General features: G+C 45.4%; 1 protein-coding gene and 1 long non-coding RNA gene across 2 annotated transcripts in view; both read left to right on the forward strand.

Annotated features, from left to right (window-relative positions):
* LOC309857350 (ligand of Numb protein X 2-like) overlaps positions 1-24,216 on the forward strand; it is a gene marked incomplete at its 5' end in the record, with an annotated part of 436,750 nt that overhangs the window by 105,941 nt on the left and 306,593 nt on the right. The window lies entirely within an intron of this gene.
* Positions 1-24,216, forward strand: part of LOC309857346 — a 325,444-nt gene that overhangs the window by 56,581 nt on the left and 244,647 nt on the right. The gene's annotated exons all lie outside the window — the stretch shown is intronic.

Consider the following 24,216-nt stretch of genomic DNA (forward strand, 5'->3'; position numbering starts at 1 on the left):
TTCTTTAAAATGCAGATTCCTCGTCAGCAGCAAGTGAAGGCAGCTTTAGAATCTGTATCTGAGCACAGACCCCGCATGGCTCCAATGCAGAATGGGTTGGGACCTCGTGAATGCCGACCTGATTCCATGAACAGGCCCTGCGCTGGGAGGTGGAACAGGTGTCTTCTAGTCCCCCAGCTGCCTCCCTTCAGCAGTGTGACCTTGGACAAATCACGTTGCCTTGATGGATTAGGGCCCTTGGATCCTCACAGCCCCCGCCTCTTGTCCCCAACACCGGCTTCAGGATCTCAGGAGTCTGGGCTAGTATCTAGTCATGCTGTTTGGTTCAGATCTGGTGAACACCAGCTCTCTAGAACAGAGCTTCTAGCAGAATCATATCATATCTATGCGTTCATTGTGAAGCCATGTTGGCAAAGGAAGGGCTCTAACCTCTCCCCTGTGGGTTTATATGCCAGCCTGACTCTGGATTCCTGCAGCCCTGAGGCCAGTTGGCCACCCTCACGCCATTTCTGTTTTGCCAGCTGTATGTGCCTCCCCCACAACTCCAGGAGCAGCACTGCAAGGTCAGGGGCCCTGGTGGGAGAGCAGACTGCCTCTGTCCTTTACCAGCTACCGGACCTGGAGCAAGTCCCTCGGTTTCTCCTAGCCTCAGCACAAGGGGGACAATAACAGAACCTCCCTCATAGGGTTTGGGGGCTTAAGGACTTAATATACAGGAGATGCTGAGCCCCGTGCCAGGCACATGGTGAGGAACTGGTAGGCAGAGCTGTTTGTGTTTGCCGTTGTTCAGCACTCTACAGTGTACAATGCGTTTCCATGTGTACTACATGTCCATGAGATTTCCATAAAGACTCTTGCCATAAAGACTCTTTCCACTCCACTGTGCAAATCAACACACCTGTGACTCAGAGAAATCGTGAGAGCGGCGGTGCTTATTTCTTGGGACTCCCAAGACTGGGCTTTCTCTGATTCACAAGGATAATGTCTGATCTGTGTTGAGAGAGTCCCCCGTTGGGAAAGTACTAGGGTTCATGGTTGTAAAGTGTCTTGTGCCCACAATAGTACTGAGTGTCTGTAGGAGTCGTGGTGGCGACAGCAGCTGCTCCGTGGGGGGTGTCGCCTGCAGGTGGGCTGGTGGGATTGCTGTGTCCCTTCCTTCCCTATCCCTCTGTCCCTGCCTTCTCGGCTACCATTCCCTATTCTGATCACAACACTGGCAGAAAAGTAGAACCAGGAAGCAGGTGGCTTTGGGTGGGGGTGGGGAGAGATGCCGATCTGGAGTGCAAACTCCAAGGGGGACTTGCTGCACTGGGGAACTCGGGGTCTACAGCACTTCCCCTGGGGCTGAGCAGCTGCCTCGGCCATGATAGCCAGGCTTGCACCATGAGGGCTCGAGGCATCCTGCCTGGGGCTGGAGCGTCTGAGTGACCCAAGGCCCCTGGAAGGTTCTAGACGCTGAGAGGTGGGCACAGGCCATCTCCCTTTCTCTCCAGAACCAGCAAACTTCTCTGCTGCAGACCCTCTGTCCCGTAGGTCCCGTTTGTAAACAGCGCCATGTTGCCTTGGAATGCCTGGTGGTCTTAGTTCCAAACAAGTCAGGTCAGGAAGTACCAAAGGTTGTGACGCTGTGTTCTGTGTAGGACACCAGCCCTTGAAGGGCGTTAGGGGAGACCGATGGGCCTCAGAGCACAGGGGGGTGGATGAGAAAGAAACTGAGCCCCTTCGTGAGTACAATGGTTCCTCGTGAGGGTGTTGGGCTCAGAAGCACAATGACCGCCCCCGTTCTCCTCTCAGTGGCCACACGGTTGGCCAGAGATGTTCCAGGAGGCAGTTTCTAGGGGCCCCGGCTCTGGGCTGCTCTGTCCATCTGTTGCCTGAAGGGCGTAGAGCAGCTTACTTCTGCAAGGGCAGGAATTGTCCACTGGCAGGAAGCTCGCGAGCTGAGCAGCCCAGAGTCTGGGTGTTTGGGGTCCCTTTCACAGCGTGGCCGCCAGAAGCTTCCCAGACCTGCCTTGCTCAGCCCCAGACAGACAGGCCCCAGGAGCGAGCAGTGGCGGCTGATCGGCTGAGCAGGCCCTACCTCGGCCCTGTGGCCCTGGCTTTTTATGCTCAAATCCGTGGAGGAGGCTGGGCCTGGGCTTGGGGCTGGGGTGTGAGTGTTGATGGAGGCAAAGCAGGCAACTTTTATTATCTGGGGAATTGTTTCCGAAACATTATCAACTCAGATTATTGACCACAAATTTTCACCCGAAATCAGAGAGTAATAGGCTTTTACAGTGCAGTAAAAAGTGTATTAGCTCGTTCTGGGGTATCTCACCTCCCGTTTACTCCACTGTTTTATCAATATCGCCATAACCTGACACTTCTGGGTAGAGGACAATTGTAAAGTGTCCATAGATCCCGTAAACCACCCTAAATAAAGATTAGTATTACTACTAAGTTTAAACCCTAGTAAAAGATAATTAAATTGATGGATGTGGCTGTAAATCTCCCTTTTATCAAGGGCTTGCTCTCGCGCGGGCGGTCTCGAGCCTTATTATTTTACAAGCATCATTAATGCCCTAGCAGAATCGGTGCCGTCTCCTGGTTAGGGAGACAATGAGACGTAGCAAATATGCCCCCGAAACTCTGCAGGCTCTCACCTCCTTTCCCTTCGGGACTGTGGTGCTCAGCTATTACTCAAGTCTCTGCACGGGGACCAGTGCAGGGAAACAGGGCCGTCCCTCCAGACTACTGTCCTGTGGGGTCCTCCGGCCTGTTAGTGGAGGGTTCTCAATGGTTTTAAAGGGTGCCATTTCCAGTGCTCTTGAATGCAACCCTTTCCCAGGTGCTCCTAAGGGTCCCTGCTTTCTACAGAGAAGCCTTAGGGGGCTAAATGATGCTGCTTTGGGGGGGACATAAAGCTACCAAACCATGACTCAGGGGAGGCAGCTGAAATACAAACTTAGTTGGTTTTTTTGTTTTGTTTTTTAAAGATTTTATTTCTTTATTTGACAGAGAGAGAGATCACAAGTTGGCAGAGAGGCAGCGAGAGGGAGAGGGGGGAAACAGGCTCCCTGCTGAGCAGAGAGCCTGATGCGGGGCTCGATTCCGGGACCCCTGGATCATGACCTGAGCCGAAGGCAAAGGCTTAACCCACTGAGCCACCCAGGTGCCCCACAAACTTAGTTTAAAAAAAAAAAAAGATTTATTTATTTAATCCAGAGTAGGAGAAGAGGCAGAGGAACAGGATCCCTAAGCAGACTCCCTGCTGACTCACAAGACCATGACCTGAGCTGAAACCGGGAGTCAGGTGCTTGACCGCTGCGCCAACTGGGGGGCCCCCGCAAACATACGTGTCTAGCAGCTAATCCAAGCCTCAGTCAATGGCAAAACCTCAGTCAATGCCAAAACCCACATGACCACCAGCTAACCCAAGCCTCAGTCAAGACCCGGGGCGAACCTATGGACCTGGGATCTGCTCTGGCAGGGGCTGAGCTCCCAAGCAGAGTCCAGGAGTCTTCCCAAAGCTGGCTTGTCCTCCATCTGGTCCCTTCTCTCCGGGGCCACTGGAATGAAGGGACATCTGCTGTTTGCCACCCATCTGTTTCCCTTCCAAGGCAGTTGCATAACCCTCGCAGGTAGAGTAGCTAGCAGCAGGGGTGGGCTTTGTGGCTCTGGTCTTGCCCTGCCTGGTCTGGCAGCCACCTTAGATGCCAGAGTTAGGTGGTGGCTTCTTTAGGCATTAGTCTTTCTGGGCCTCCCGGAGTCCCCATCTGCCTAAAGAAGGGACTTTTTTAGGTGTTTCCAAGGCATTTTGAATCCCAGTTAACCAGCACCCGATTATGTATGGAATAGAGATCCTGGGGGTCAAGACTGTTCTGCGTACCTGCCCCTGACCTTGGCAGTGACTCCGAATTGAGCCTGTGGGTAACCGGGCTTAGGGCTGTGCGACTGCCATGCCTGACAAGGCCAAGTTCTCGTGCCCCTGGGCGAGCCTCGATCTTTGGCTGGCTTTGACTGCAGAAACGGGAACATGAACAAGGAAATAGTCCCACAGAAGAGTCACCTGGGAGAAGCTGGATTTGCTCACCACAGATAAACACTTTTTTTTTCTTTTATTGCCTAAAGCTAAGCGATATGTACCTTGGTTGGAATTAGCCGGCTGAAAGTTCAAGAGATAAGCAGCTTCTCCTGGCATGAGTGATCAGCAGGCTCAGCAGTGGGGTCTTGTTTTGGGAGGCCTCACCTTTTGAACTTGGGGCCCCCATTCCCCTTGGCTGTTTCATAATCTCCAGCAGCAGCGAGTATGAGCAGAGAGGACATGCTGGGCCCTGTCACAGGACCGCACCTCAGCATACAATGCTGGTGTGATTTTTGTCCCTGAGTTCATGCTGGGCTGGGCCTCTCCACAGGACAGCAGAAGTCCTTAGGTTCCTGTTGTGTGTGTGTGGGGGGGGCAGGGCTCCAGAAGCTTCTTCAGGCCCAAGGCCTGCCTTCAGGGAGCTCAGAACTTAAGGGCAAGCTCATAAAGCCGTCCTCTCTTTGTGGGGTTTCTGGAGAAAAGTGGCCTCAGTTTGGATGAGGTCACGTTGAGCACTTGAAATTTCTGGGCGCACTTGTTACGAGGCTGTTTCTTGGGGCCACTCCCCACGATTGCTGTGCAAAGACCCATATCTACTCAGGTTGGGGAACTTGGCCCTGCAGTGTGAAAACCAAGAACCACAATCTCGGAAGTGAAAAACTCATCATCATTTACAGAGAGGCTGATGCAGGCAAGAGAGCTTTGTGTCTTTATGTTGTGCAAAGGAGCAGGTGGTTGTCCTTGATGAAGGCACAGTCAGCCGCGAATGAACAGACCTCCCCTGCTCGGGACATTTGAGCGTTTTGCTGTGACAAGCACGGGGCCGTGAAAACCAGTCTGCAGAAATACACACACAGCACGAGATGCACACCCATCCACTCACAGACTCCTGGGCCCGGGGGAGGCGCTGGGATCACCGAAGGCGAAGAACCAAGCTGAGGCCTGAAGAAGATTTTGGAGCCCTTAGCACAAAGAAGTCTGTTCTCAAAAGGTTTTCATAAAAATGATTTCTCTGATTCAGAGTCTACTCATTTAGCACCTTGTTCTATGGGTGCTTATGAAATGCCTCTGTGCCAAGCCCGGTCCCGGACTCCCAGGATATCACTGAACAAGTACCCCCAATCCTGGACCTTGCACAGCTCCTGGGAGAGCAAGGAGACACGCGAACGTGGCATGGTGTCACAGACGCCCCAGGGCGCTCGGCCAGCCTCCACACTCCCCAGCCTGCTCCGTGCGTGTGTGTGTGCATATGTGTGTGTGTGTGCATATGTGTACATATGTGTGCAGCGTGGACACACAGACCCATCAAACTTTCTCAGAAGCCCACTCCTGCCTGCGAACTCCCAGCCGCCTGCCCTGGAAAATTACAACCTGGAAGAATTGAGCGTGGGACACACATGATTTATTTATTTTTCTCTTGTAGGATGTTTTCCAATGAAATAAATGTATGCCGCATGTGAAATTAGGCTCCTTGACAGAATAGCCTGTGATCCTTTTCGGGGGTGGGGAGCGGGGAAAGGGAAATGGGGAAAGAAAGAAAGGAGAGAACCACAGCAAAAAGGGAAAACAATGACAGCCACAAGCAGCCCCTCGGGTGCTATGACCCAAGCCAGACTCCTACTGTGGCGGCTGGGGCCGACTGCAGAGTGCTCTCGGTGCTTAAGCTAATAAACCTGACTATCTTGAAGAGTAAACACCGTGCTGTTTTGCCAACTATTAGATTTTTACTACTCTCCAATAAAGTGAGCGCATTATTCATTTCAAATAATATGCCACTTCTTATTTCCTAAAGATTAGCAATGGAAAGAGATGTCAACAATTTTCACTCTTTAAATTAAGTATAATAGGCTTTTATAGCGCAGTATAAAGATATCGAAGGGAAAGGCTGCAATTGCAAGCTTGATTTTCCCTTTATCTATCCCTACAGCCCCAATTTGACACTTAGGAGCAGAGGAAGCTTGTAAAGAGCCCGCAGACCCCATAAAGCCGGTGACACTTGGATTAGCCTCACGTGACACTTGGATTAGCCTCACGGCTCACTTTGGGCACAGTAAAGTGATAATTTAATTAACTAATGGGGCCCTAAGCACGAGGGTTTATCTAATGAGTTCCCTTCTCCTTTGCCTCCTGGTAATTCCAGCACTGGGTGTTTACAGATTAGCAGAAGCCTGGGCCCAGGAGCACGCAGAGGAGAGTACCTTTTCGAGGTGTCCCCCCATCCCCTGCAGGGCCCCCGTGGGCTCCGGACTGTGTAGCTTCCGGGGAGTTGGAACACACTGCTGGTCCTGGAAGAAAAAAATACAAAGTTTATCAGAGCTTGTTTTGAATGGTTTCATGGTTTCCCTAAGGTGTTTAATATGCTTCCCGCGTCTATATTAATGACACAGATGCTATGGGCTCTGTGCTCAGTGTGGAGGCAGCTGGAGATTCTCTGGGCTCCTACATGCTATCTTTCTAAAATAAATAAAAGATAATGGTAATATAGCTGGTATTGTGTTTCTGTGTGATTATGTGCCTGTGCCCGTGCGAGGGTGTGTGGGGGTGTACATATGTGTGCATGAGTGTGCATATGTGTGCGTGTGTGTGTGAGGGAGGATGTGGGAGGAACTTTGAACTCTGCCTATCAGCCTTGCCTCCTACCTGGCTCATGTGGCGGGAGCTGAGAGCGGGGCAGAGACCACAGGGCGGGCAGAGGGGTGGGGGGAGGGAGAGGAGCTCCCAGAATAGCCCTTTCTCAGCCCCTGGACCCTTGGGTTCTTAGGCATTTCTTTCTCGTCTGTCCCCTCATTCCACCGTCCTGTAGGCCACATCTGCCTTTCTGCGGCCAAGACCACCTCCTGGGGAAGGGCTCACTCCACCGCTCTGAACTCCTTGGGGCCTCATTCTACCCCGGGGTGATGGGAGTCACAGCCGTGATGCGTCACCCTGATCCCGCGACAAACCTCCGTTCTTCAGGGCCCCAGGAGGCCAGTAGGCCCGGAGGGGTCCGTTTATGGTTCTGAGACCCAGAGACCAGGAGCTCCGTGGGAGGCCTGTGTTCACTTGGGGCCCAGGCCAGCTCAAAAGTCACCCTGGGAGGATGGAATCTTCCAGTCGGAACATCATATGGTCTGGGCTGCTGAGTCGGAACATCATATGGTCTGGGCTGCTGAGCCGCTCCTTAGAAGGGAGCTGCTGGTCTTCATCCAGAGTAGGTCTTGCAGGGGGTTGACGAGGCCTACCCCGTGGGCTCAGTCCCAGATTTCAGTCCTAAGGGAAGCTTTCACCACCAATTGGCCTCAAAGCCACTATCCACATGGAAATTTCAGTGACTCCTTTTATTTGCCTAGAGCTGCTCAACCGCCTCGGAATCCCAGCCACTGAGGAATTCAGAAGCGGAGTTGGGCCAGCAGAGGGCAGAAAGGAGTCCTTTCGAGAGTCTGAGTCACCAGGAGAGGCTCTCCCTGAGCTCCCTTCTCTGCTTCGCTCTGGGCATGACCACCCCATCAGAGAACTCTCCAAAACATCAGAATTCCTAGGGGAGCTTTTATACTGATGCTTGGGCTCTAGCGCAGGAATGTGGATTTCTCTCATTACGGTAATTTCTTCTTTTTAAAAAATGTTCTCGAAAATTTCTAAGAGTTCGTTTTTTAAAAATTGCGGTGAAATACACCTAACATAAAATCTACATATTGACCATTTGTCGGCGTGCGGTCCAGAGGCCGTAAGTGTATTCACATGGTTGTGCAAACATCACCATCGTCCGGCTCTTGAATTCTTCCGATCGTGCCAGCCTGGATCCCTGTCCGCGTGAAGCACGAACTCTTCATCCCCCACCCACCCCTTGGGGCCCCTGGCAACCATTCTTCTGCTTTCTGTCCCTGTGAAAGTGGCGACTCCAGGCACCTCCTACGAGTGGAATCCTACAGTCTTTGTGCTTTCATGCCTCGCTTATTCCACTCACCATCACGTCCTCACGGTTCATCCGGGGAGCAGGTGTCGGAACTTGTTTCCATTACAGGGCGGAAGAATACTGCATTATGTTAGATATCCCATGGGTTTATCCATTTATCTGATGATAGACATTTGGGTTGCTTCCATCTTTTGGCTATTTTTTTTTAATTAAAGATTTTATTTATTTATTTAACAGACAGAGACCACAGGTAGGCAGAGAGAGGAGGAAGCAGACTCTCTGCAGAGCAGGGAACCCGATGGGGGGCTCGATCCCAGGACTCTGGGATCATGACCTGAGCCGAAGGCAGAGGCTTTAACCCACTGAGCCACCCAGGCGTCCCTCTTTTTGTTATTTTGAAGAATGTTGCTGTGAAGATGGGTGTGTAAATATCTCGTTGAGTCTCTTTCTTTCTTTCTTTTTAAAGTAGGCTCCACACTCAGCAGGTATCCCAACACGGGGCTTGAACTCACGATCCTGACATCAAGACCTGATCTGAAATCAAGAGTCGGTTGCTTAACTGACTGAGCCACAGGCACCCGCCTGCTTTCAATTCTTCTGTGTATGTATCTTACCATGGAATTGCTGCATTGCCGGGGAATTTTATGTTTAACTTAGGAGGACCTTCCTTAGCGATTTCCACAGCATTTTGGGTTCCCACCAATAATGCCCAAGGATTCTAGTTTCTCTGCTTTTCTTGCCAGAGCTTATTTCCCCTTTGTTTGCTTAATAATAACCAGCCTAACAGATATGAGGTAATATCTCCCTATGATTTTGATTTGCACCGGATAGTAATTTCAAAAATTCCCCAGGAGGTGCTAATGAGCATTCAGAGTTGAGAACCACTGAGTAAATGCCCATTACTTATTGAGCACATATTATCGTCCGTGGAATTTTTCTAACTCTCGTTTGTTTCGCACAACCACTCAGTGAGGTAGGGGACACTCTCTTTCCTACAGATGAGAAAAGGGGACAGAAGTGAAGACCAGTCATCCAACAGGTGATGGGGCTAAAATTCAAGTCCAGATCTTATGGTCCCTGGAGCTCCTGAGCTCATTTGGGGTCCTCCCACTTCAGGAAGAAGAGAAGGTGCCGAGGGCTATGAGGGAACCGCAATTTGCAAGGGGTCAGTGCCATCTGAAAACAATATCAGAGTGTGGTGTGATCTTAGTTAAATTCTTGAAAGGAACTCCCCCCCCCCTTTTTTTTATAAGAAGGAGGTTTAATAAAGAAGAGTGTTTCATTTTAAATAATCATAGTTCTTTCCCTTTGAACTACGCTTTATTTTATTATATATAGTTATTTTAAAGTTTATATATAGTTATTTTAAAGTCATTTATTCAAATAAAACTCAGGCTTCTGTGTTTTTAGAGGGACAGAAAGCTAGAATCCATTCTGTGTATATCTCTACTTATGAAGAGCCTGGCACGGGCCCACGGGTTAGCATTGGAGTGTAACAATACTGCCATCTTGTGGGAAATTAAAGTGTACAGCAACTTAATTTACAGCAATTTAATCCTCAAACCAGAATTAAGAATTTCTGTGTACAGGCTTGTCTAGTTAAGGTCAGGGCAGGGGCGGGGGGAGAGGGGTGGGCACTGTGTGTGGTGGGGGGCGGGGGACGTGATCTGTCAGAAGCAATTCATACTGTTGAGGACCAAAGTCAGAACCATGCCCTTAGTTGACAGGGGCAATGGCAGATACAGTCTTTGTTCCGTTTGACACTCCCAGACTCTACGGCCCAGAGGCGAAGCTGTGGCTAGAGCCACAGGGGCATCGGAGGAGGGCTAACTACCCAGCAACCGTGGTTCCACCCCACCCGCAGAGATAAGGAGGACAAATCCGAGCTTGGGAGGCCTACCCATAATGTCTTGAGCTGAAGAAGGTCGAGAACGGGCAAGGGCTCTCTCCCCACCCCTCCTCCTCCGTCTTCTTCATAACTACTCTATTGAAATATAATTCATTTCACATATTTCAAGTGTGTAAATCAGTGGTTTCTCGTATATTCACAGAGTCGGGCAACCATCACCATCGTCAGCTTCAGAACATTCTCATCACCCCAAACAAAAACCCCGTCTAGATTCCTTTTAGCCATTACCGCCCAATCCTCCCGTGCCTCTGAGGCCACGGCAACCACTGATCAAATTTCTTTTTATTTCTTGTAATTTAAAAAATATGGTTATCTATGAATTACATTTATTATTTATTTATTTATTTTTAAAGATTCTATTAATTTATTTGAGAGAAAGAGAGAGTGCTCGCACAAGAAGGGGGAGGGGCCAAAGAGGGGAAGCAGACTCCCAACTGAGGAGGAGCCCCGACAGGACTCGATTCCAGGACCCCTGGATCATGATCTGAGCGGAAGGCAGGCGCTTAACCCACTGAATTACCGGACACCCCTACATTTGTTTATTTGTTAGTTGAGATCTAAATGGATGTGTAACGTATTAGTTTCATGTGTACAACATAATAATCTGGTATTTGTATATATAACAAAATGATCCTGCCAAGAAGTCTAGCTAACATCTACAGTTATAGTTATAATTCTTTTTCTTGTAATGAGAACTTTTAAGATCTATTCTTTTAGCAACTTTCAGACATACAGCACATTATTATTAACTCTAGTCACCACGGTTCATGTCCAGGTCTACTTATTTTGTAACTGGAAGTTTGTACTTCACTAATTTTACTTTCTGTCTCTGTTGATTTGTTTATTCTGGACATTGAACGTAAACAGAATTATATGATTATGTCATCTTTTGTGAAGAACTTTCATATACAGTGTTTCCAAGGTTAATCATGTATTGACATACAGTAATAATTCATTCCTTTCTACTGCTGGATACTACTTCCTGGGACACATACATATATCACTTTACATTTATCTATTTGTTAGTTGCCAGATGTTAATGGAGGGGTTTTTCCCTCCACTTTTTGGCTGCTAAGAGTAATGCTGCTATGAACACAAGTTCTTATGTGAACATGTGTTTGTTTTTCACTCATGTATTTTCCTTGGAGTGGATCTATGGGGTCAAGTAGTAACCGCCTGTTTAATACCTTGAGGAGTTGTCACACTGCTTTCCAAAATGGCTGCACTGTGGTGCTTGGATGGTTCAGGGGGTTAAGTGTTTGCCTTTGGCTCAGGTCATGATCCTAGGGTCCTGTGACTGAGTCCCCCATTGGGCTCCCAGCTCAGGTGGGAGCCTGCTTCCCCCTCCGCGCACACCTCCCCCAAAGTGGCTGCACCATTGTCCGACCCCACTGACAGTGTATTAGGTTTCTAATTTTTTAACATTGCCACTTAGGTTTGTACATCCTAAGTATAACTCTCTTATTAAATGTATGATTTGTATATATATATTTTTAACCATTCAGTGGGTTGTATTTTCACTTTCCTGATGGTGTCCTTTGAAGTGCAGACCTGGTTAATGATGAATCGGCAAAATAAAATGATCTATTTTATCTTTTTTTGCTTTTATTTAAGTCTTATATTGGAAAAACCTTTGTCAAATCCAAACTCGAGATATATTCTGATCTGTTTTTCTAAGGCTTTTATAGCTTTATCTCTTTTTTTGATTTAATAAATTTGTATATTACAATATGATTACTGTCCCAGTGTTAGCCAACACCTCCACTATGTCACAGACTGGTCATTTTATTTTGTGGCCAGAACATTTAAGATCTAGTCTTTTTTTTAGCAGCTTTGAAGTATGCAATACAGTATTGTATCTCCCACCCCCACCTTTTTTTTTTTTTTGTTAGTCTAGCTAGAGGATTGTCAATTTTGTTTATCCTTACAAAAAACAAGCCCTTAGTTTCACTGATGCTCTATTATTTTTCTGGTCTCTACTTCATTAATTTCTGCTCTGAATTCTATTATTTCTTTCCTTATGCTTACTTTGGGCTCAGTCTGGTTTTCTTTTTTAGTTATTTGTTTTTTCTTTTTCTAGTGAAGTTAGATCGTTCATTTGAGATCTTACTTTATTCTTTATGTAGGCATTCATGGCTATGAACTATGTAAAAACTGCTTTTGCAGCCGTCCTTATATTTTGGTGTGTTAAGTTTCTACTTTCATTTGTTTTGAGATTCTTTAATTTCTCTTTTGATTTCTTCTTTAACCTCTCGGTTGTTCAGGAGTGTGTCATTTAGTTTCAACATATTTATACATTTCCCAGCTTTGCTCTTGTTGATACCTATTTTCATACTATTATGGTCAGAAAAGTTATTCGTACAATTTCAATTTTTCTGAATTTGCTAAGACTTGTTTTGTGGCTGGAGAATGTTCTGTGTGCACTTGAGAAGAACGTGTGTTCTGCCGTTGTTGGGTGGAATGTTGTTGATATGTCTGTTAGGTCCATTTGCTTTGAAGTACGTTTTCAAGCCCTGCGTTTCCTTGTGGATTTTCTGTCTGGATGATCTATCCACTGCTGAAAGTGGGGAACTGACGTCCTCTGCTGCCATTATTGTTTCTATTTCTCCCTTCGGAATCTGTTACTATTTCCTTACTGTACTCAGGCACTCTGATGCTGGTCTGCATATGTTTGCAACAGTTACATTCTTCTTGATAATTTGGCTCCTTTATCATTATATAATGATTTCTTTTTCTTTTATACCTGTTTTTTGTTTGTTTGTTTGTTTAAAGTCTATTTTGTCTGATATAAGTGAAGCTATCCCTGCTTTCTTTTAGTTTCTATTTGCGTGGAATATCTTCTTCCATCCCTTCATGTTAAGCTTGTGTTTGTCCTTGAAGTTGAAGTGGGTCTCTTGGAGGCAGCATATAATTTGGTTCTTTTTTTTTTTTTCTTACCCATCCACGTTCTTACCATGCCACTTTGGGCATTTTGATGGGAGAATTCCATCCATTTACATTTAGAGTAGTTATTGGTAAGGAAGGGCTTGCTAATGCCATGTTATTAATTACTTTCTGGCTGTTTTGTAGTTTCATTGTTCCTTTTTTCCCTCTCTTGCTGCCTACCTTTGTGAATTGGTAATTTTCCTTGGTGGTATGCTCTGATTCCTTTCTCTTTATATTCTGTAAAGTTACTATAGGTTTTTGTTTTGTGGTTACCATGAGGCTCACCTAAAACACCTTACAGATATAATGGTTTGTTTTAATCTGATAGCAACTTATTTTAATCACACACAAAATCTACCCTTTTACTCCCTCTACTTTTATGTTTCTGATGTCACAATGTACTTTTTTTATACTATGTATTTGTTAAAAAATTATAGTAGCTATAGTTACCTTTCATACTTTTTTCCTTTAACCTTTACACCATAGTTAAGTAGTTAGCACACCATCATATTACAGAATTAAAGTTCTCTAAGTCTGACTATACATTTACTTTTACTCTTGTGTTGTGTATTTTCATATGCATTTATGTTGCTAATTAGTGGCTTTTCATTTGATTCTGAAGAGCCCCTTTCAGCATTTTTTGTAAGGCTGGCCTAGTGTGGCTGAACTCTCCAGCTTTTGTTTGTCTGGGGAAGTCTTTATTTCTTCTTCAGTTCTGGAGGATAATTTTGCCAGATGGAGTATTTTTGGCTGGCATTGTTTTTTTCAGCACTTCGATTATATCATTCTAGTTTCTCCTGGCCTGTAAGGTTTCTACTAAGAAATCTGACCGCCTAATGAGGGTTTCTTTGTAGATTAAAATCTTTTTTCTCTCTCTTGCTGCTCTTAGGATTCTCTCTCTGTCTTTCATTTTTGATAGTTTCATTATAATGTGCCTTGGAGAAGACTGTTTTGAATTGAAATAATGGGATGGTCTATTAGATTCATGAACTAGAAAGTTCTCAGCTATTATTTCCCAAAATTAATATTTTTCCTCCTCTGAACATTAATAATTCTGGTATTCATTCTTTTTGATGGTGTCCTATAGAACACTTAGGATTTTTCTTTTTTTTTTTTTTTTCACTTCTTTTCATTTTTCTCCCTTGTTCTCTCTCCTCCTACTGGGTTATTTCAAAGTTCCTATCCTCTGACTCACTGATTAAATCTTCTATTTGGTTCATTCTGATGTTAATGCTCTCTGTTGCATTTTTCATTTCATTTATTCAATTCTTCAGCTCCAGATTTCCTGTTTGATTCTTTTTGTGTGTGTGATTTCTATCTCTTTGTTAAATTTCTCATTTTGTTCATGTATTGTTTTCCTGACTTTGTTGAATTGTCTTTCTCTGTATTCTTGTAACTCACTGAGTTTCTTCAGAACAGCTATCTTGAATTTCTTATTGGATAAATCACAGGTCACAATGTCTTGGTATTTGATGTCTGTGGGATGATCTTTTGGTGGAGTCATGTTTTCTTGATTCCTCAGGTTCCTTGGGGTTTTGCGTTGCTATTTTTGCATCTAAAGTAAGTCTCCTCCTCCAATCTTTACTAGCTGCTTCAGGTGGGAGATACTTTTCATTGGTCCTATTTGTGTCTAGAGAGTATTTTTACTTTGTTTGGATGTACCTGCTCTATGCCTCTTGCTCCCTCTTGTGGCTGAATTGTTCAGCTTGTGTGTCTTCTTTCTCATAACAGACCAGGCTGACTGTTGGAAACCACCCCCCCCCCAGAAGGTGGCACTACAGCTCAAGATGGTAATTTCTTCTTAGCTTGTAGATTCTGGCTTATTTTCCACGTGCTCTCCTGGTCCACTCCACCTCACTCTCACTGTTGTCCCCAGGAGTGACCCCAGAAGCTGCCTGCAGAGCCAGGAGAGGTGTGAGTGTGGCACTTAGCATGTTGGGAATGCCCATGGGCCAGGTGGGAAGATCCTTGGGTGAGGTTTTCTCAGCAGCTCATGGGTGGGCTTTCTGCTGGAGTCCAAAATGCAGTTAGCAGGAATTGTGTTTCTTTAACGCCCTTGGATATTTGTATCTGCCACTTTCCCAATCTCCTCCCTACCCCCTCGCCCACCCCCTACCAGCCCATCTTGAAGAGAGAGATGGGAGAGAGATGGGTTTCTTCAGCAGCACCCTGTACAGCCAAGAAGCTGGATGCTGACACTCACTGCTCTTCCCTTTTCTCCACAGGAGAGATCTCTGGTGTCCTATAGCTCTGGTAATGTTCCTCTTACTGACTTCAAGGGGCCCAGACATATTTTTCTCTTTTTTACACAGTGTAGTGCTGGAAAGCATTCTCTGTAAAACCTGGTCTTCTACAAAGGATCTCTTGTTCATGGACATCTGCCCAAGTCAGTGTTCCCTAGTTATGCCCAGAATGTGCCCAAGAGGACTGAAGCCAGTTTACAGGCAACTGTCAGTACCATAGCCTGTACTGTTCTGTCTGCTTATTACCTGATTCACAGGTGGGTGAGACTCTTCTGAGACCCTTGGCATGTGGTATTAGATCCCACAAGTTCCACAGAGACGCTTTTGGTTATGGATAGATGCTGAATTTTAGCTGTTGAAGTTGGGACAAAAGGGACGGACATCTTATGCCACCATGATGCTGACCTCTCTGACTTTATCTCTTTCATTTAGGTCTTTGACCCCTTTTGAGTTATTTTTGTATATTCAGTATGGGGTAAAAGTCCAGCTTCATTCTTTTAATGTGTGGACATCCAATTGTCCCAGTATATTTGTTGAAAAGACTATTCTTTCCCCCGTCGAATTGTTTTGTAAGCTTGATGAGAATCAACTGACTATAATTGTGAGGGTTTATTTCTGGACTGTCATTTTTTTCCCCACTGATGTATATATCCTTCCTATGCCAATACTACACAACCTTAATTACTGTAGCCTTGTAGAAAGTTTTGAAATAAAAAAGTGTGAGTTCTACTGCCTTGTTCTTCTTTTTCAAGATTGTTTTGGCTTTAATGGGTTGCCTGAATTTTCTTGTAGATATTAGGATCATCTTATCAGTATCTGCAAAGACACTAACTGAGATTTTGATAGGGGTTTTATTGAATCTCTAGATTACTTTAGGAAGTATTACCATTTTAACAATATTTTACGTCTTCTGATCTGTGAATATAGAATGTTTTTCAATATATTTGTATCTTAATTTTTTTTCCAGCAGTGCTTCATGGTTTTTAAAATATAAGTTTTGCACTTTTTGGTTAAATTTAGTTTTAAGTATTTTATTCTTCTTGTTGCTATTGTAAGTGGTATTGTGTTTTTTCATTTCATTTTTGGATTGGTCATTGCAAATATATAGAAATACAATTGATTTTAGCATATCAGTGTTGTATCCTACAACCTTGCTGAGTTATCCTATTATTTCTAAAATATTTTAGCTGATTCCATAGGATTTTCTATATAAAAGACATTGGGGGGATGCCTGGGTGACTCAGTGGGTTAAGCTTCTGCCTTCGGCTCAGGTCATGTACTCAGGGTCCTGGGATCGAGCCCCACATCGGGGTCTCTGCTTAGTGGGGAGCCTGCTTCCCTCTCTTTCTCTGTCTGCCTCTCTGCCTGCTTGTGATCTCTCTGTCAAATAAATAAAATCTTTAGAAAAAACATAAAAAGACATTGGGGTGTCCTGACTGGCTCAGTTAGTGAAGCATGCAACTCTTGATCTTGGGGTTGTGAGTTCGAGCCCCACACTGGGTATAGAGATTACTTAAAAAAAAAAAAAAAGACATGTCATCTGTGCTAGACAGTTTTAGTTCTTCCTCTCCAATGTTTCCTCTATTGTCTTGCCCAACTGCCTGGCTAGAACTTCCAGGTTGAATGGAAATGGCACAGTAATCTTTCTTGAGGCCTACCTGTTGTTCCAGTAAAGTATGTCACCTGCTCCCATGTCTGTTCAATTCTCTTTATTTTTCACAATTAATATTTATATCTTTCCTGTGGGAGTTACCTTCTTTGTTGGAAATTTAAATATCCAAATAAAAGGTCTTTAAATTTAAAAAAAAATTATGTCACCTGCTGATATGTGACATCTTTGAGAATTGAGTGGATCAGAACAGTATCAAGAACTGGTCAATGGCACAATGGCAAAAGATTTTTCTTCCTTGGTATACATAAATCTTTTAATCAATAGTCTGAGTATGACAGAAACAGTTAATACATGTACCTCTATCACTATTGTAAATTCCTTTATTTTAACCAAAAATATTCTTCATGAAATGTTGTCAATTCTTTTCTTGAAGACCACAAACGTTATGTCTGTAGATATTGTCATCTACCATGCTAGTGCTAGTGACTTGATAGGTTCTCAAGAAAGGAAATTAACACACACACACACACACACACCACTCTTCCCTCTGCCTTCGCAAGTCCCCAAAAGCTGTACCAGGTTCAGCTGAAGATCTGTTCATTCTCTTTTCCGAATTAATCTGAATATGGAATGAACTGTATTTGGTGCTGGTGTTGGGGTTCTTCAGCATCATTAGCATGTGAGGCTCCTGAAAGATAAGAACTCATCTATCTTGTTCATTTCTGTACTCTAGATGCTATATAGGGTTTTCCACACAAGTGGCACTTGTTAGGCAGAGGTGCCCCTTGAAAAATGTGGAGGTTAGGGATGCTGACTCCCATGTAGTCAAAAATCTGTGTATAAGTTTGACTCTCCCCAAGCATAACTACTAATAACCTACTCTTGACTGGAAGCCCTAACGATAACATAAACAGTTGAATAACACCCATTTTGTATGTTATATGTATTCTATTTGTAAGATAGAATAAGCTAGAGAAAAGAAAGTGCTAAAAAGAAAATCATTAGGAAGAGAAAATACAATAACGTACCGTTCCATATTTATTGAAAAAAAGGGTCAATTGTATTTGCTAAGTGAGCAAGTGCAAAGGGCTTTTTAGGCATAGGGAGGGGGTAATGATGGGGTAATTGTGGGCTGGGCGAGTGTCAGGTAGCAATGGAGCCATATGGACTCAGGAGTGAATCTTGGTGGGAGAAGGAAAAGAGGCCAGGACCAGGCCGGTACTCTTCACCACTCTGTCTTCTGTGCTTGATGGTGTCTGCAGTACATGATGCTCGATAAATGCTATGTTCATAAAGTAATGAATGTAAGAAACAGAGCAGAGAGTAGAGAAACTAAAAGAAGAGCAAAGCAGAAATGTACTCGAAAGGTGAAAGAAACAAAATAAAAAATCTGCAACCATAATAGGTTCCCATCACAACTCATTAAAAAAAAAAGTCTCTAGGATCTGCTTACAAAGCCAAGATTTTGTAGGGAGAGTATACTGGGGTCATCTGGCTGAATGACTAATATTTGCTCCTCCTGGTCATAGAATTTGCCCTTTATCTCTGCTTCTTTCGTACCCTAGTGAGCTGGGCTGAACAGCATCTTTTCTCTCTCTCTCTTAAAGACCATGGCTCCCATGGTCCTTGCTTCTTGGTTCCACTGCTCTGGGCCTCCCTCTGGTGTAGTTCAGATTCTTAGGGAGCTTCCAAGCAGGTGACACACCAAGACCAAAATTTCTATCGAGAATGTTAGGAGAGATGGACACTAGAGCTCAAAACCCTCAAAAGGACAAAGGTCCAAAACCAAGCCGGCCCCTCCATCCCCATTTTCTTGGCCAAGACATCCTTCTTTGTTTCACTGATACTCAATGTTACAATCTCTTATTACCAAAGGCCCTCCTGCACTTAAGGATTTGGAAACAAGGTTTTCCTCACCAATGTCTAAAGTGGTGGTGGAGGAAACAGGTCCGCAGTGGGAAATGAAAGAGGTAAGAGGGAACTCGGAAGAGCATAGCATCAAAAGAAGAGAGTTTTGAAAGGGCAGGAAGACTCCACAGTACCAAGTGTGGAGAGGAGTGAAGAAAGATGGAGACTAAAGAGTGGGAGTTTGGGGATCCAGGGCCCTTGTTTATGAAAACAGTTCCCATTCTCATGGAGCTAGGGGTGGAATAAAGGTAACAGTAGGTTAGGAGCGACTAGGAAATGAAGCAAGGGGGAAATGCTTATATATTCCCAAGGTCAGAGGACTGCAAGGCCGTTTGATGAGATTGAACAAGAATGAGGCAGATAATTCAGGAACAGTGTTCACAAATAACAAATAGCTTTGGGGTAGAACAGGAGAAAAAGCAGAAATGCTGGGCAGGATTGAGAACTCCAAGGGCAGTATGGCTGGTGGAGCCTGGGAAAACCAATGTCTGCATGGGCTGGTGCCCTTGTGAAGTGTGGTGATCTTCTTGGGGAGGGACTTGTTGCAGTGACTCTCAAATGACTTTGTCTGAGATGGAATTGCACCACCCTTACCAAGGGCCGGACTGAGTAATCTTCTCGGTTTGCTCTTGGGAGCTTTTGTTCCCTGAGTGCTTTCTGTAGAGTTCCGGAGGACGGGAATGAAAATGGCGGCCTCCCGGTCTCTGGCCCGGAGGAGTCAAGAGCTCGGGGCCCCACTCCTTAGTCCGCCCTTGGAGAAAAGCACCCAATCACTCCTGTCTCCTTGGCCTCTGGCCGCCTATCTGAACTCACCGGGCCTGTGACCGAGCATTTCTGTCTCTGGTACACAACCCCGCCTGGAGATTCCTGCTGTGGGCTCCCAGAGGAGGAAGGTGTGTCTCCACAGATCAGCCACTTGTGGGGTCCCTACTCGAAGATCAGTGGCCTGACTGTGTCATGGAAAACAGTTTAAGGGGACCCCGAGCTGAGAGCTCACTCCTCGGCTCCGTCTCTGTAGCCGGCTTCCCCGCTCTAATTCCTGTGAGCTCTGCAGCACTCAGACACCCCTGATCCTTCTGTGACCCCACGGGACCTGAGACCACGCTGTTCCAGTGAAGGCTCCAGACCCACTTAGCCTCTGGAGTGCCATCCCTCAGTGGAGCAGACGCTAATCATTCTGACTTTGTGCTCCGCTGCTCTACCGCTTGCCGGGAACCACCCGGTCTCCCCCCGCGGTCTCTCGGCCCATAGATCACCTCAGATTCACTTCTCCGCACGTCCCACCTTCCAGAAAGTGGCCGATTTCCTGCTCTTCTTCTCTTCTATCTCCTGTTGAGTTTGAAGGTGTTCAGAATGGTTTGATAACGATCTAGCTAGAGCTCCTGGGACCCCATGATATCTAGGTCTCCTACTCCTCCACCACTTTGCTCCTCCAGCTGTTTTCTGAATTCGAAACCACCCTCAAACAGCTCGAGGTCCACCTGGCACCCTCCTTGAAAAGAACAGGAGCCAGCAGGGTGAGCGGACTTGGCCAGAGCAGGAGGGGGCCCAGGGAGAGCTGCTAACACTGGGGCTGATTCAGATTAGATTTCCCTGATGTCAACCCCAGGGCCAGCTGATAGGTCATCTGTCTGGGTCACTGCAGGGCTCTGGGCCCCCTAAAAGCTGTGGCCATTTTCTTGGACTCTTATTAGGGTGGAGAAATGCTGGGAGAGGTTCCTCCTAAAGGAGACCTGGTCAGACCTGTTGTGGCAGGTGCAAAGCCCCATATAAAGAACCTGAGGGAGCATCTCTGGTTGCTAAGTGACCTCTCCTAAAACCAGAGGCTGAGATGTCTGTGACAGGAATGTGCCACACCCTGCACACTGTCGGGTACCAGCGTGGCTGGCCCCTCACCCCACACTCCTGCATGTCCACAGCCTCTGGATGGCGTTCTTCCAGTCCATCTCAGCTTTTCTCTGAGCACTGAAGAGGTCAGAGCCATGGTCCCAATCTTAGACAAACCGGCACTGCCATGGGAAGTGAGAACCACCCGCAAACTGGGCTGCATGCCCTGCTCCTGGCCCCAAACCCAGAAGCTTCTCTCTTCAGAGAAACTCCAATTCCTCTGCTCCTGTGCCCTGACCTGACTATCCCCCTTAGGCTTCAGGGAACACCCTGGCCTGTTTTGTAATATGAGGGCCTGGGAGCTATGGATTGAATGAGTCAGCCATGGAGGGCTGGGGGTGGCATTTCTGGACAGGAGTGTCCTGCGCAACCCTCCCTCTCTCCTTTCCTTCTGTTCATCCATCCTTCCTTCCTTCTGGTATTTGGTGCACGACCAACCCCCCCCCCCCGCAACCAATGGCAGCTTTCCTTCCTCCTCACTGATCATTTAAGCAAAGTATTTTCCCACTTATTAAAGCCCCTTCCTCCAGGTTGGATGCAGACTCCTGCCAAGGAGCCTGGTGTGGAATCAGGCACGTGTCCATTGTTAGCCCCCACATTCCCCCTAGACTGGTACCATTGTGCAGTGCACAGACTGCACAACTATATGTGTCAATCCTGAGAGCTTCTACTGCTCCAAGGCCCTGATGTGGACAAATATATGACATATTTATCTCCCAATGGTCACCGTCCTGGCTAGAACACACTTCGGACCCAGTATCATAATAGTGGCCCCTTTTATTGAGGATCGCCCTGTGTTAAAGTCTGATTTATGCTTGCATTAGCTCATTTAAGTCAGGACCTTTGCAGCTTGCCACTGCCCCCGGGTCAAGGGCTCAAGCTTCTTGTTGTGCCCGCTAAGACTGGACCACTGAGATTTCAGCTCCTCTCTGAACTAGATGGAATCTGTCTTTAAGAAGGAAGCTAGCCACATGTACGCATTTCATTGTTTGACTCTTAACTCAGACTTGCCTTTTGTTTTGTTTTGTTTTGTTTTCGGCATTGGCTTCAAGGACAAGAAAATGAACATTGTTTATTGACCTTTGACTGTGAACCTGATATGGTAATTCATGCAATCCTCACATCAGTCCTTTGAGGGAGCTGTGGTCAATTCCTTTTTGTACATACACAAGTGCAGGTTTCCAACTTCCCCAAGCCACACAACCAGTATCCAACCCTAAACATCCTGACCTCACAGGCTGGTTCCCAACCACCACCGCTGGCCATGACTTTATGATCTGCTGGCATGGAAACTTGAAAGATGGACATTTTCTTTCTTTAGGGATTCTTTAAATAGGAAATATGAGGCTGAGGAGAGGAAATATCGGTTAAAAGAAACACAGTGATTACAAGTATGTACTTGCCCAGGGTGACCCAGACACAGGTGCCACTGTGCCACCTAAAATCATGCGGCCTTGTGCAAGTGACTGAACTTCTTCCTGCCTCAGCATGTTCATCTGTTAAGTGGGCTTAATAATGGTACCTTTGGGATATAGCTGTTGTGAGGAGTAAGGGAGAAAATTCAGGTCAAGTGCTGAATACAGAGTTAGTCCCATATTAAAGGCCCACTCATGACTGCTCTTGTTATTATTCTTAGGAACATAGCCCACCCCCTGATGTCACCTCATTGCCTAACAGCTCCTAACAGCCTATGAGGGCGTCCTATATCCTCCAGTATCTTGGGTATGATGGCTGGCTATCATGAGGATGAAGACATTGCCCTGAGTCAATGACAAAGGTTCTAGAAAGTGGCCAGCAGCTTCCATCACCTCTGTATTTGCAAAAAAAAAAAAAAAAAAAAAAAAAAAAGAAAAAAAAAGAAAAAGAAAAAAGAAAGAAAGAAAGAAAAAAAGTAATTTCATTAGAAACCCCTGTAAGGTCCCCAGATCAGCAATGCTGTGGCATTCCTCCTCAACGTTGTGCTGCTCTGAATTGTTTTACAAGATGTGGTCAGAAAGAGGCTGGCAGGCCACCCATGTTTCTTGAGAAAGAGGCCCAACAAACCCCAGAGCTTCACCACCAAATCTGGAAGATGATATCCTTGAACATCTTAAATAAATTCATTTTCAACTCAAGACTCAGCCGCTGAGTGGGGAACAGTTACCACAGGCCACCACGAGAGGGTGCCCCAAAGCCACCTGTAAATGTCGCCCACACCCCTGCAGGCAGGAGACCAAGGTTTCAGGATATTTCTCCTCGAAAACGAACACACACCAGGATACATCTACAGCCTGCCATCTCAATCTATTTGTGAACATTCTAAAAACCTCTAAGTGTGCAGTCTCCTTTTCTTGCTGTACTCGGCCCACCAGGGAAAGGATTGGAAAATGGATTGAGAAACAGTTATTAATAACCAATAATTAATGACCCCATTTTAGGTAGTGGGAGAGACATGTTTTATTCATTGCCTCTAATTCCTACAGCCACCCTGTCTGGGAGATGCTGGTATGCTCTTTTCCTTTTTCCTTCTTTCCAGGCATATTTAGAAAGCATGGGAATGGCGAGGGTGTGGACAACATGACCTTAGATTTATCTATTATTATATGTACACTTTCCAGGGCGCTTCATTCCTTCTTATATTTTCATGCTTCCACCTGTGATCATTTTATTTCTGTCTAAAGAATATTATTTGGTTGGTGTGTGCTGGAAACACATTTTCTCAGGTTTTGGTGTCTGGAAATATTATGAGTTTACCTTAAATTTTGAAGAATATTTTTGATGTCCATTGAAGGATGCTAGGTTTCAGCTGTTTTCTTTCAGTGTTTTCAAGATATGATTCTGTGTCTTTGGGGTTCTAGTGTTTCTGATGGAAGTTAGTGGTCAGCCTTATTTTTGGTGTTGTGAGGGTGACATTCCCCCCCCCCCATTTTCTCAGAACTTTTTCTCTTTGTCTTTGATTATTATAGCACTTTTACTCTATTATCATATATGTTTGGGGTTCCTCTTCTTGAGTCTGTAGCTCTATGTCTCCAATCAGTTTTAAGTATCTCTTTAAATATTGCTTCTTCATTATTTCTCCTTTCTCCATCTAGAATTCCATCACACATATTTTATTTTATTAAAAAATTTTTTTTATTGTCTTATGTTAATCACCATACAATACATCATTAGTTTTTGTTGCAGTGTTCCATGATTCATTGTTTCCATATAACACCGGTGCTCCATGCAGTACCTGCCCTCCTTAATACCCATCACCTGGCTCACCCAACACCTCCGCCCCCTCACCGCTCTGGTAAAACCCTCAGTTTGTTTCTCGGAGTCCGCAGTCTCTCGTGGCTTGTCTTCCCCTCCAATTCCCCCCTTCACTTTTCCTTTCCTTGTCATGATGTCCTCCATGCTATTCCTTAGGTTCCACAAGTAAGTGAAACCATATGATAATTGACTTTCTCTGGTTGACTCACTTCACTCAGCATAATCTCCTCCAGTCCCATCCATGTTGATGCAAAAATTGGGTATTCATCCTTTCTGATGGCTGAGTAATATTCCATTGTGTAAATGGACCACATCTTCTTTATCCATTAGTTTGTTTAAGGACATTTTGGCTTTTTCCACAGTTTGGCTGTGAACACTGGAGTACATATGACCCTTCCTTTCACTACATCTGTATCTTCAGGGTAAATACCCAGTAGTGCAATTTCTGGGTCATAGGGTAGCTCTATTTTTAATTTTTTGAGGAATCTCCACACTCTTTTCCAAAGTGGCTGCATCAGCTTGCATTCCTGCCAACAGTGTAAAAGG

The sequence above is a fragment of the Mustela nivalis genome (genome assembly GCF_964662115.1).
Source record: "Mustela nivalis genome assembly, contig: HAP1_SCAFFOLD_632, whole genome shotgun sequence".
In the NCBI taxonomy this organism is placed as follows: Eukaryota; Metazoa; Chordata; class Mammalia; order Carnivora; family Mustelidae; genus Mustela; species Mustela nivalis.